The sequence below is a fragment of the Elephantulus edwardii genome, unplaced genomic scaffold (genome assembly GCF_000299155.1).
Source record: "Elephantulus edwardii isolate Elephantulus edwardi_28Jun2011 unplaced genomic scaffold, EleEdw1.0 scaffold00058, whole genome shotgun sequence".
NCBI lineage: Eukaryota > Metazoa > Chordata > Mammalia > Macroscelidea > Macroscelididae > Elephantulus > Elephantulus edwardii.
Window position 1 is genome coordinate 11,706,911 of NW_006399808.1, and position 10,623 is coordinate 11,717,533.

The following is a 10,623-nucleotide window of genomic DNA, read 5'->3' on the forward strand; positions in this document are numbered from 1 at the left end:
CCACCCCCTCATCCCCTCCCCCATCGCGCTAGCCAGTCGCCGCCTGTGCTAGGGCGTGTGCGGCCGCCTGGGACCCGCTGCCTGCGCGGCGGGGAGACCTTTCGGGGGGCGGCCTTGGGGCCCCGCCTTTCCCGGGGCGGGCGAAGAACTGGGCGGAGGCTGCGTTCTCACGTCCCCGAGCTCACGCGAGTGGCTGCCCCCACCCACCCCGTTACCACTCGGCCCTGAGCCTTCCTTTGTCTTCCAGGCCAGAGGGACTCGCTGACTTTTGGGGCCGTATCTTCCCCTGTGAAGGGCAGCTGGGCAGAGGGAGTTTGCAACCGCTGCCTTCCCTCTTGTGTTTCAGCCGTCTGAGTCTCCGTTCAAACATTCGATTTCGGGGATGTTTTTACTTGCTCTGGCTAAAACCAGAAAGAAGGAAAAGGACAGGGAAGATTGTTGAAAAATAGTAAGAGTCTAGGGCGCTATTCTGAACCACCTGGAGTAAAAGACGTGGCTTCCACCAGAAGAAGGGTGAGAGCTGCAATGCCTCAGGCCCCTGCCCTTCTCTAAGGCTTGGTGACCCGCGGGGGCCTCTGTGGGGGCAAAGTCCATTGTCGAGGTCAGGGTGTAGACCCCGCTGAAACGTCCCAGAGTCCTGACAAGGGAGCGATACTTTTGAGCCTGCCCACCCAGTGTTTTGCACACGTGGACTGGGGCTGTGTAGATGGTAACACTCCGCTGGGGAAAAAATACTGTCAGCTGGTGAAGTTGGAAATGTGTTCTTTATTACTTGTATTGTTTCTTCTAAAACCAAAGATCTGTCCATCCTCATTCCTCAACAGTTTGAACTTATTTCTCTCAGTGTTAGGAGAGTTTCCCATTTTACAGACTGCAAATTATAGCTTTCACTCTTAACCAGGAAAAAAATGACCACTGAAAGTTGTGTGCCATATTATTTATTCCACTCTGATTACTCCATATTATTTCTTTACAACCTATATGACATTTATGGCTTGTTGATCTTAATAAATCAGTGAAGACTTTTAATCCATGTGACGTGGATTTTGGAGGTCTTTTCCAAAACATCACTCAGGCGGGCGGAACAGCATAAATTGATCAGAATTAGAAAAATTAAAATCTACAATTTTGAATAATGTTCGCTTAAGCAATTTTAATTGCCACTTAGCTTGTTTCTCATGGAGCTTTATGGTCATTGAATAGTTGACTCCTTCAGTTTCATGGCTGAAAAGTTATCTTTAGAGAAAATTCTAAATAAGAAAAATATCCATTTTATCATTTCCACTCATTTATTCATTAATACAATAATTAAGATATTTTCCCGGTAGGGAGTGAAGTTAACAGAAAAATTTCAGTTAAAGTACATTTCTTTTAAAATAACTGAGCACCATCTTGGAAAGTTGTTTGGAATCACATCACAATAATTAAGTTGTAATTAATCTTAAAACGTATAAATAAGTATGCACACGCCTTCCCTGCCCCCCTTTAAACTGTATTTCACTTTTTTTAAAAAATTAGCTTTCTGCTTTCCCTAACAGAAAAGTTCCCGGAGGGAAGGGATTATGTCCTACACACTCTGTATTCCCATCTAGCAAGATAGTTTCCATGTAAAGTGTGCCTACTCTCTCATGCTCAGTCTCTTTAATTAAAGACTTTCTGTATGGAGGATATTACGTAGAATGTTGTCGTAGGTTATAAAGATGGATGAGTCACATTTCTTAAGATCTGGGAGACTTTACTTAAGGAATGTCCATGTAGCTTCCTTGTAGTTTCTGATGTGAATCAATGATGTTTTTAATGCCATTTCCATCTTTCCCCAAGGAGCTCTGGTGGCTTAGTGGTTTGAGTATTGGACTGCTAACTGAAAAATTAAGCCTCAGAATCCACCAGCTACTCCAACAATGAATTCTCTGTCAAAAAAGTCTCCAGCGGTCTTTTCTCATAAAGGTTTATTGTTTCAGAAATCTTATGAGGCAGTTAGTTCTATGCTGTGCTCTAAGATCACCATGAGTCAAAATAGATACCACAGCAGTTGGGAATGCATGTCTCCTCCCCTGAATTCCCATCTCTAAGTCGCTCCTCAAAATTCTGAAATTTCCATAGTTGAAAGGGAGTTTTCTATAAATACACAAAGTGACTTTACAATTCACTGGTCAAACCAGGACATTTTTGAGAACTAAAGAAGAGTAAGAATAATTAAAATTATAAATGATACAATTGATGAATTGATAGAATTGATATCTTTGAGCTACGGTATTAAATATATCATGGACTGCTAGGAGGACAAATAGGTTTATCCTAGATAGAGGGTGAAATCAGGCTGCTCCTTGGAGGCAAGGATTCTGACGCTTCCTCAGACCTACTTTGAGCATGTTGCAAGGTGGGACCAGTCCTTGGAGAGGGACAGCACAAGAGAGGTGTTGAAGCTGGTGAGATTGGCTCAGGATAGAGCAGTGTTCAGAGCTGTTATACTTAGGGTCGCTATGAGTTACAGGCAACTCGACAGCACATAACAACAACGATTCTAAGATGTACTTATTCATGCTGATTGGACCTCTAGAGTCCCCTTATATTAGATAGAGCTATTAAATGGTTCTATTCAAATACTGTTTTTGAAATAGCAATTACATTAAAAAGTATGTAAAAACTAAGTTTAAAATATTAATTATCTGAATGCTAAAATGGCATAGGCTACATAATCTTAGTGTGTAACTTAACCATGTTCAAGAACCAGACTAGATAGTATTCATTTTTTTAACAGTTTCCTATTTCTTTTTTAGTTTGTTCATAAAAATTGACAGTAATCTTCACAGTTCAATAACTGAGATTTTGACACCTTCAACTAATGTTTCTCTGTGTTACACTACCTAGTAAACTCAATCCCTGCTAAGTAAATACATTTGTAATTCAAATTTCTTTGTATTAAAATGAAATCTTTCAGCTTAAGTATTTTCAGGTACTGTCCTTTATAAAATCCCCATTCAGAATACCTTACACGTACTGACCAGCATCATCATATTTTTCTCTATTATCTTGATGGTTTCTATCAAATTTAGATATTATAAAATGATGACTTCTTAATTTTAATCTGTTGGTATGTTGTTCGGTGCCTTTGAGTTGTCTTCAGCTCATAACAATTCTATGTACAACAGAACAAAAAACTATCTGATCTTGTGACATTCTCACATTTGATGCTATACTTGAGCTCATTATTAGTCAATTTGTTAATCCATTTCATTGAGAGTCTCCTTTTTCTCTGACTCACTATATTATCAAACATGATGTTTTACCCCTAGTACATGACAGCATGTGTTAAACATGTGAAAGTAAGTTTAACCATCCTTGCTGCTAACGAGCATTCCTTAGAAGTTTGTGAACTTCTCCCAAGACAGATTTTATGGTATATCTACTGTTCTTCACTAACCCCACAAATCAAAGGCTTTAGTTGTCTGTATGCATTGTCTAGTTTTCATAATCACCTAAAAAAGATTGAAAATAGTCGGGCCAGTCTTAGTTTTCCTTATCTTTAAAGAAATCCTTTGCAGAAGATTTGCTTAGTGCTATAGTTCTTTGATGGCTGCTTCCATGGCAGTTATTACGGATTTAAATAAAAGGAAATTCTTGACAGCTTCAGTCTTTTTTTTCAATTATCATGAAGTTATGAGGATTTTTGTTTTCTTAATGTTGAGGTGTAATCCATATTGAAGCTTCATCAGTATATGCTTCAAATATTCTTTATTTTCAACCACCAAATTTTGTCATCTACATATTGTTGTCAATGATGCTTTCTCCTATCTTGATGTCATGTTCTTATTCACAGAGTCTAATTTATCATTTTATTTGCTCAACACACATATTGAGAAAGTATGGTAAAATGATAAGACTTTAATGCATACCTTGCCTGATTTTAAATGCATTCCGAAACAAAATATAATTCTTTCTAATTAAAAATAGAAGGCTCATCAGAAAAGTCTTACTAAAGTTGAGATAGTCCAGAAAATAACTATAGAATTTCAAAATTCGATATTTTATAACATTCATGTTCTTATCATATTTTCAAATCTCTCTCTATTTTGGCTTGGTTTAATTTCAGTATATTCCTATTTGCAAGCTTTGTTTTCAGTCATTCCAATAACTAACAACATCAAATATTGACCATTTTATGAATTTCTGTAATGTTGAACAAAATGTTACTAAAATGTTGCAAGACAGTATAATTAGTATATGTCATTCAGGCCTATTTACAATTAATTCTTCAATGAGTTATCACTGCAGATTTTCAAATTTTACCATCGATTAAAAAAAATCTAAATACTGTATGTGGAACAGGTTATCCAGGAGGCTGGGCTCTATGAGTAGAAATGTGGCATCAGGATTGGAGGTAGACTCATCAACAATCTTAGTTATACAGATGACACAACCTTGCTTACTGAAACTGAGGAGGACCTGAACTGCTTTCAGCAGAAGGTCAAGGACTTCAGCCTTAAAAATGGATTGAAGCTCAACATTAAGAAAACAAAGATTCTCACCACTGGGCCAGTTGGCACCAGCTTGATAGATGGTGAAGAGATTGAGACTGTTAACAGATACAGTTTGCTTTGTTCCACAATCAACACTCTTTTTACCAGCAGCTAGGAAATTAAAGATGAATTGCATTGGGAAAGTCTGTTGTCAAAGACCTCTCCAAAGTGCTGAAGAGCAATGATGTCAGTCTGGAGATTAAAGTGCACCTGATAAAGGCCATGGTCTTTGCAATTACTTGTTATGCATCAGAAAGTCAGACAATGACTAGAGATGATAGAGGGAGAATTGATGCCTTTGAGCTATATTATTGGAGAAGAGTATTGAATATACCATGGACTGCTAGGAGAACAAACTATTTCATCCTCGAGAGAGTATACATATACTGTACAGAAGCATTTGCTAATCTTATCTGGATGTCATATATAGTCCTGCTTTTCAAATTATTTGTTCAGCATACAAAGTAATAGGAATCAAAATCAAAGCAAGACTCATCAACAACCTATATGATGTAGATGAAACAACTTTGTTTGCCGTAAGTGAAAAGAACTTGAAATACTTGCTGCAGAAGATCAAAGACTTCAGCCTTCAATGTGAATTGCATTTCAACATCAAGAAAACAAAATTCTCGTCAATAAACCAATAAATAACATCATTATATATAGATGGAGCAAAGATTGAAGTTGTCAATGATTTCCTTTTATTTGGGACAACAATCAGCTTTCATCGTAACGATAGTCAAGAAATCCAAAGATGTGTTATTTTTGTTGTTAGGTGCCATTGAGTTGAGTATGACTCATAGCAACCCTATGAACAAAAGATCTAAACTCTGTTCTATCTAGTACCATCCTCACACTTCACATACACAAAAGCCAATTGGAGCAGTCACTGTTAATCCACCTGGTTGAGGGTTTTCCTTTCTTTTGCCAACAATCCACCCTTCCAAGCATTATGTCCTTCGCCAAGGAATAGCCCCTCCTAACAACATGCCCAAAGTATGTGAGACAAAGTCTCATAATTCTTGCATCCAAAGAGCACTCTGGTTGCACACTCCACCTGACATATCTGTTTGTTCTTTTGGCCATTCATTGGATGTTGCATTGGCAAAATATGTTGTAAAGGACATCTCCAAAATTTTAAATACCAAGTATATCAGTTTAAAGACTTAAGGTCCACCTAATCGAAACCATGATCTTTTCAATTAATGTGTATCTGTGGGCCTGAGGTTGAGTGAAGAAACCAACAAGTCTGAAACACAGAAGTGTGTTCTCCTGAGTTTGTGGCTGATGCCCATTTGGACTAAGCCACGAATAGCTGAGGATGTGTTGACCAGAACCCAACCAGATGAAGAGAAGTTGATTTTTTCTATGAGCTAGTGTTAATTGCTGTGACCTGATAGGTTTACTGTGGACTGGACCTTTGTTTATAGATATAGATTCTACCATGATGGAATTTTTTTTTTTAAGAAAAAGACAAGCTTGCTTCCTCAGAGTACTGGTCTGATAAGACTATCTATAATGGGGGATTAAGACATAAGGAGTAAAAAAAAGACACAAGGAGTAAGGCAATTGGCTTACATATTTCTAAAAAAAAATGATGGTAAAAGGAAGGCTGATCCCTTAGGTAATGAGAAAAAGTAGTTAGAAAAGCCAGAGAGAGGATGGGCTGCAGTGTTTGCCTAAAGCTGGCTTTTTTAGACTTTACTTTAGCCTTATTTGGTCTTCAACTACCTTAACTGCAGACACATGGTCTTGCAAATCATCAACAGCTGTGGGACTAGGAAAGTGAGTGCTTCCCACACTGAGGTAAAAAAACTTGAGGGAGATTGGAGTAAGACCTTGTTGAAAGGCACTGGTGGCAAGATCCTGATGATGGTGATGGAGAGAATGTGGTAATGTTGTGGAGAAACTGTGGCAAAACGTAACCAGAAGAACTCTAAGATAAAGGTCACACACGAAGTTTTATGCTGTTCTTGCTGCATGATGGAAGGAGAAGCTGACATATAACTGCTCTAAAGCAAACCTTGCTGGATGATTAAGGAAACCAGAGGCTCTTGAATTTGTATTGCTGAAATGAAACCAGGATTTTTACTAATGGTGATTTGCTATTAATCTGGCATGGGACTGCTGAACTAAACCTGGATTTGCATTGGGTGATGTTCTTTGCTTTCTGCACTCTCTCATTTATTTCCCTAATAAACCCTATTCTCAGTAACACAGCTGTGAGTAAAGTTGTGAGTCAACAATGAATAACTGAAGGTCTTACTACTGGTGTGGCTCAAGAGACACCATGGGCTAGGCTATGGGCTCTTTATCTGCTTTCTGATCTGGGGCTGTGCAGGGCTGTGCTATTTTCACTCCCTCTGGCCCTTTCAGAGAGACATGTATGACCCTGTGGCTCCATGTCCCATTTTTTGATCCATAGACAGCACCTAAAAGTTGGTCAGTGACTAAGGAAGATAGAAGAATCATCAATGCCTTTGAGTTGTGCTGGAGGAGAGTACTGATCATATATTGCCCAAAACACCTAATATGTCTGTTTTGGAGAAAGTGACCAGGTTGTTCCTTAAAGTCAAAGACAGTGACATTTTATCTCACATACTTTGAAGATGTTGTCAAGAGGAGCCAGTCCTTACAAAATGACATCATGCTGGGGAAGATGAAAGTTTAGAGGAAGAGAGGAAAATCCCAAAGAAGGTAGATCAACACAGTGACAAAAACAATGAACTCAAGCATATCAGAGACCTTGAGGATGGTGCATGTTAGGGCAAGATTTAAAGCTCTGATATATAGAGTCTTTATGAGTTGTACTTTATGAGTTGTAGTCAATTCGATGGCACATAACAATAAAAACAATGGCTAATGCTTTTGAGGACCACTGATGGCAAGAAGCTGCAATCTCGAAGGCACGTGGTTCGAATTCACCAGCTGTTTCACGAAAGAAAGACGGGCAATCTCCTCCCATATGATTATAACTGTCTCTGAAAACCTATCAGATGGTCAGCTATGGGTTGATTCTGACTCAGTGGTACACAACAACAACAATGCTTTTAGGTTGGTGATACAGCTCTCTATGATTAGGTCACCATAGCTGCTTCATGAAAGAAAGTATGATGTCCTTCTTCAAGGTATAGCCTTTTCTAGCAACATGCCCAGAGTCTGAGAGCCAAAGCTTTGCCATCCTTGCTTCCAAAGAGCACTCTGCCTGCTCTTTCCCCAAGAGCAGGGCAGTCCTTGAGATATTAAGAACATTCCTCCAACATCACAGGGGCCTAGTGGGTAAGAAAATTAAGCTTCCAACCCAAAGACACATGGTTCGAATCCACTAGTTCCTGCATAAGAGACAGATGTATAATCACCTCCTGCAAAATTATAACCTTGGAAAAAAAGCACTAGAGGATCAGCTATAAGTCAGTTCCAACATCACTGCAATGAATTTTATTTTTTTAATTTTGGGATGAGGGGAAGGAATTTAGTTAATGATCCTGAGTATTTTTTCATATGTTTGTTGGCCATTTGAATGTATTTTTTTTATAATGTATTCTTTGCCCATTTTGTAATTGGGTAATAGGGGTTTTTTTGTTGATATACTGAAGTTTCTATAAATTTTAGAGATGAGTCCCTTGTTGGATGTCCAGTCTGTAACTCTATTTTTATTCTTTAGCTAACATCTTTAAATGAGCATAATTATTTAATTTTGTTGCTGTTGAGTCAGAATAGACCCTCTACTGGCTTTCCAGAGGCAGTAAATTGCATGGAAGGAGATTACCTATCTTTCTCCCATGGAGTTGCTAGTGGTTTCAAACCATGTACCTTTACATTGATAGCAAATTTTCTGTAGTTTGTGCATTTTCAGTTATTTTGTACAATCTACTTAAATTAGAAATTAAGGTTCTAAAGTTTGCCACAGATTTTCTTTTGGTGAGAGTTTACAGATTTAGATTTCACGATAAGTTCCTTGATTCATCTTGATTAGGTTGGTTGTTTTTTTGTGGGGATTTTTGTTTGGTTTTGGGTTTTTTAGTATAATAAAGCTGGACAATGACTGGGGATAATAGAAGGAGAGTTTATGCCTTTGAGCCGTGGTGCTGGAGAAGAATATTGAGTATACCATTGACTACTAGGAGAACAAACAAGTTCATCCTGGAGAGGGTGAAGCCAGGCTGCTCTTTGGCAGTAAGGATTCGGAAGTTCTGTCTGACATACTTTGGGCATGTTGCAAGGAGGAACTAGTCCTTGGAGAGGGAGGTCATGCTTGGGAGGATGGAGGGACAGCGGAGGAGAGGAAGTCCTTCCAGATGGATTGATTCCGTCACTGGGGTAATGGGGGATAAGCATGTCAGAGACAATAAAATTGGCAAGCAATCGATCAGGGTTTAGGGCTGTTGTACATAGGGGTCACTATGAGTCTCAGGCGACCTGACAACATAAAACAACAACAACAATACAAGGTATGAGTCTTGTTCCCATTTTCTACAAATAGATATTCAGTTTTGCCAACACCATTGGTTAAATAAGATACTTTTTCTCCATGTAAAGTATTTCATTTATTTGTCAAAGATCAACTATCCCTAAGTGGGTGGATTACTTTCTGAGTCCTCAATTTTATTACATTTGTTTGTGTACCTGTCAGTGTGATAGGAACAAGCTATTTTGTTTACTGTCATTGTGTATTGGGTTTTTTGGTCCGGAAACATAAGTGTACTTTGTTGTGTAGCTTTGCTTATCTTGTGACTGTTTCCTTTTCACAAGGAATTGGAAAAGTGATTACATTTTCCATCTCTGTGGAAAAAAAATATATTGGTATATCTGTCAGTGTGCTGTACTGAGGTAACCTGGGTTTACTATGATGCTGAATCTGTGTCACTGGGGTGTCAAATGCCATAACAGTTACCCATGGTGCACAGTGTTTGGTGGAGCTCTCAGTTTAAGACAGGTTTGGAAACAGTGGCATCCACTTCCTAAATAACATGTCTCCAGAAACTCTATGAACTTTGGTAAAGGTTGATAGTTATAGAAAGGCTTCAGGCCTTTTGTTCAAAGGGTTGCTATGAGTCATGCTTGACTTGAAGGCAATCAACAACAACAACAACAACATACTTTAACCAGGAAGCAGTTCCCAGAACAGAGCAAGGAAACACTCTGCATGGTTCAAAATCAGGAGTGGCTTGTATTAGGGATGTGTATTATCCCCATACCTTTCCAATCTGTATGCAGAACAGGTCATTTGGGAGGCTGGGCTTTATGACGAGGAATGTGGCATTAGGATTGGAGGAAGACTCATCAACAACCTGTGCTATGCAGATGGTAAAACTTTGCTTGCCAAAACTGAAGAGGACTGAAGTGTATGCTGTAGAAGTGAAGGACTATAGTTTTAAATATGTATCGAAGCTCAAAAACCAAGAAGACAAAGATTCTCATCACCAGGCCAATTGGCAGTACCATTACAGAAAAGAAATTGAGATTGTTAACAGTTTCAGCTTTCAAGGCTCCACAATCAACACTTTTGACACTAGCAGTAAGGGAATCAAAAGACGAATTGCACTGGAAAATCTGCAGTCAGAGACCTCTTTGGTGTACTGAGGAATAATGACATCAGTGTAGAGACTAAAGTGTGCCTGATCCGGGCCATAGTCTTCGTAATTACTTTCTATGCATCAGAGAGCTGGACAATGACTAAGGATGACAGAAGAAAAATGTATGCCTTTGAGTTGTGGTGACCATGGTAGATTTGAACATTGAACATACGATGGATCACCAAGAGAACAAACAGTTCTATATTAGAGAGGATGAAACCAAGTGTTTCCTTAGCAGCTATGATTTTGAAGTTCCATCTCACATACTTTGGGCACATGTCCAGGAGGGACTAGTCCATCGTGCTCGGTAGTGTGAAGGGAAAGCACAATAGAAGAAGATCTGGATGAAATGGATTGACACAGTAACTGGGTTAATTGGAGTATGTGTATCAGAGTCAGTGAGACTGGGTCAGGACAGGGCAGGCTGCAGAGGGTCAAGGACTTCAGCCTTCAATCTGGATTGAAGCTCAACATCAAGAAAACAAAGATTCTTACCACTGGGCTGATTGACAGAATCATGATAGATG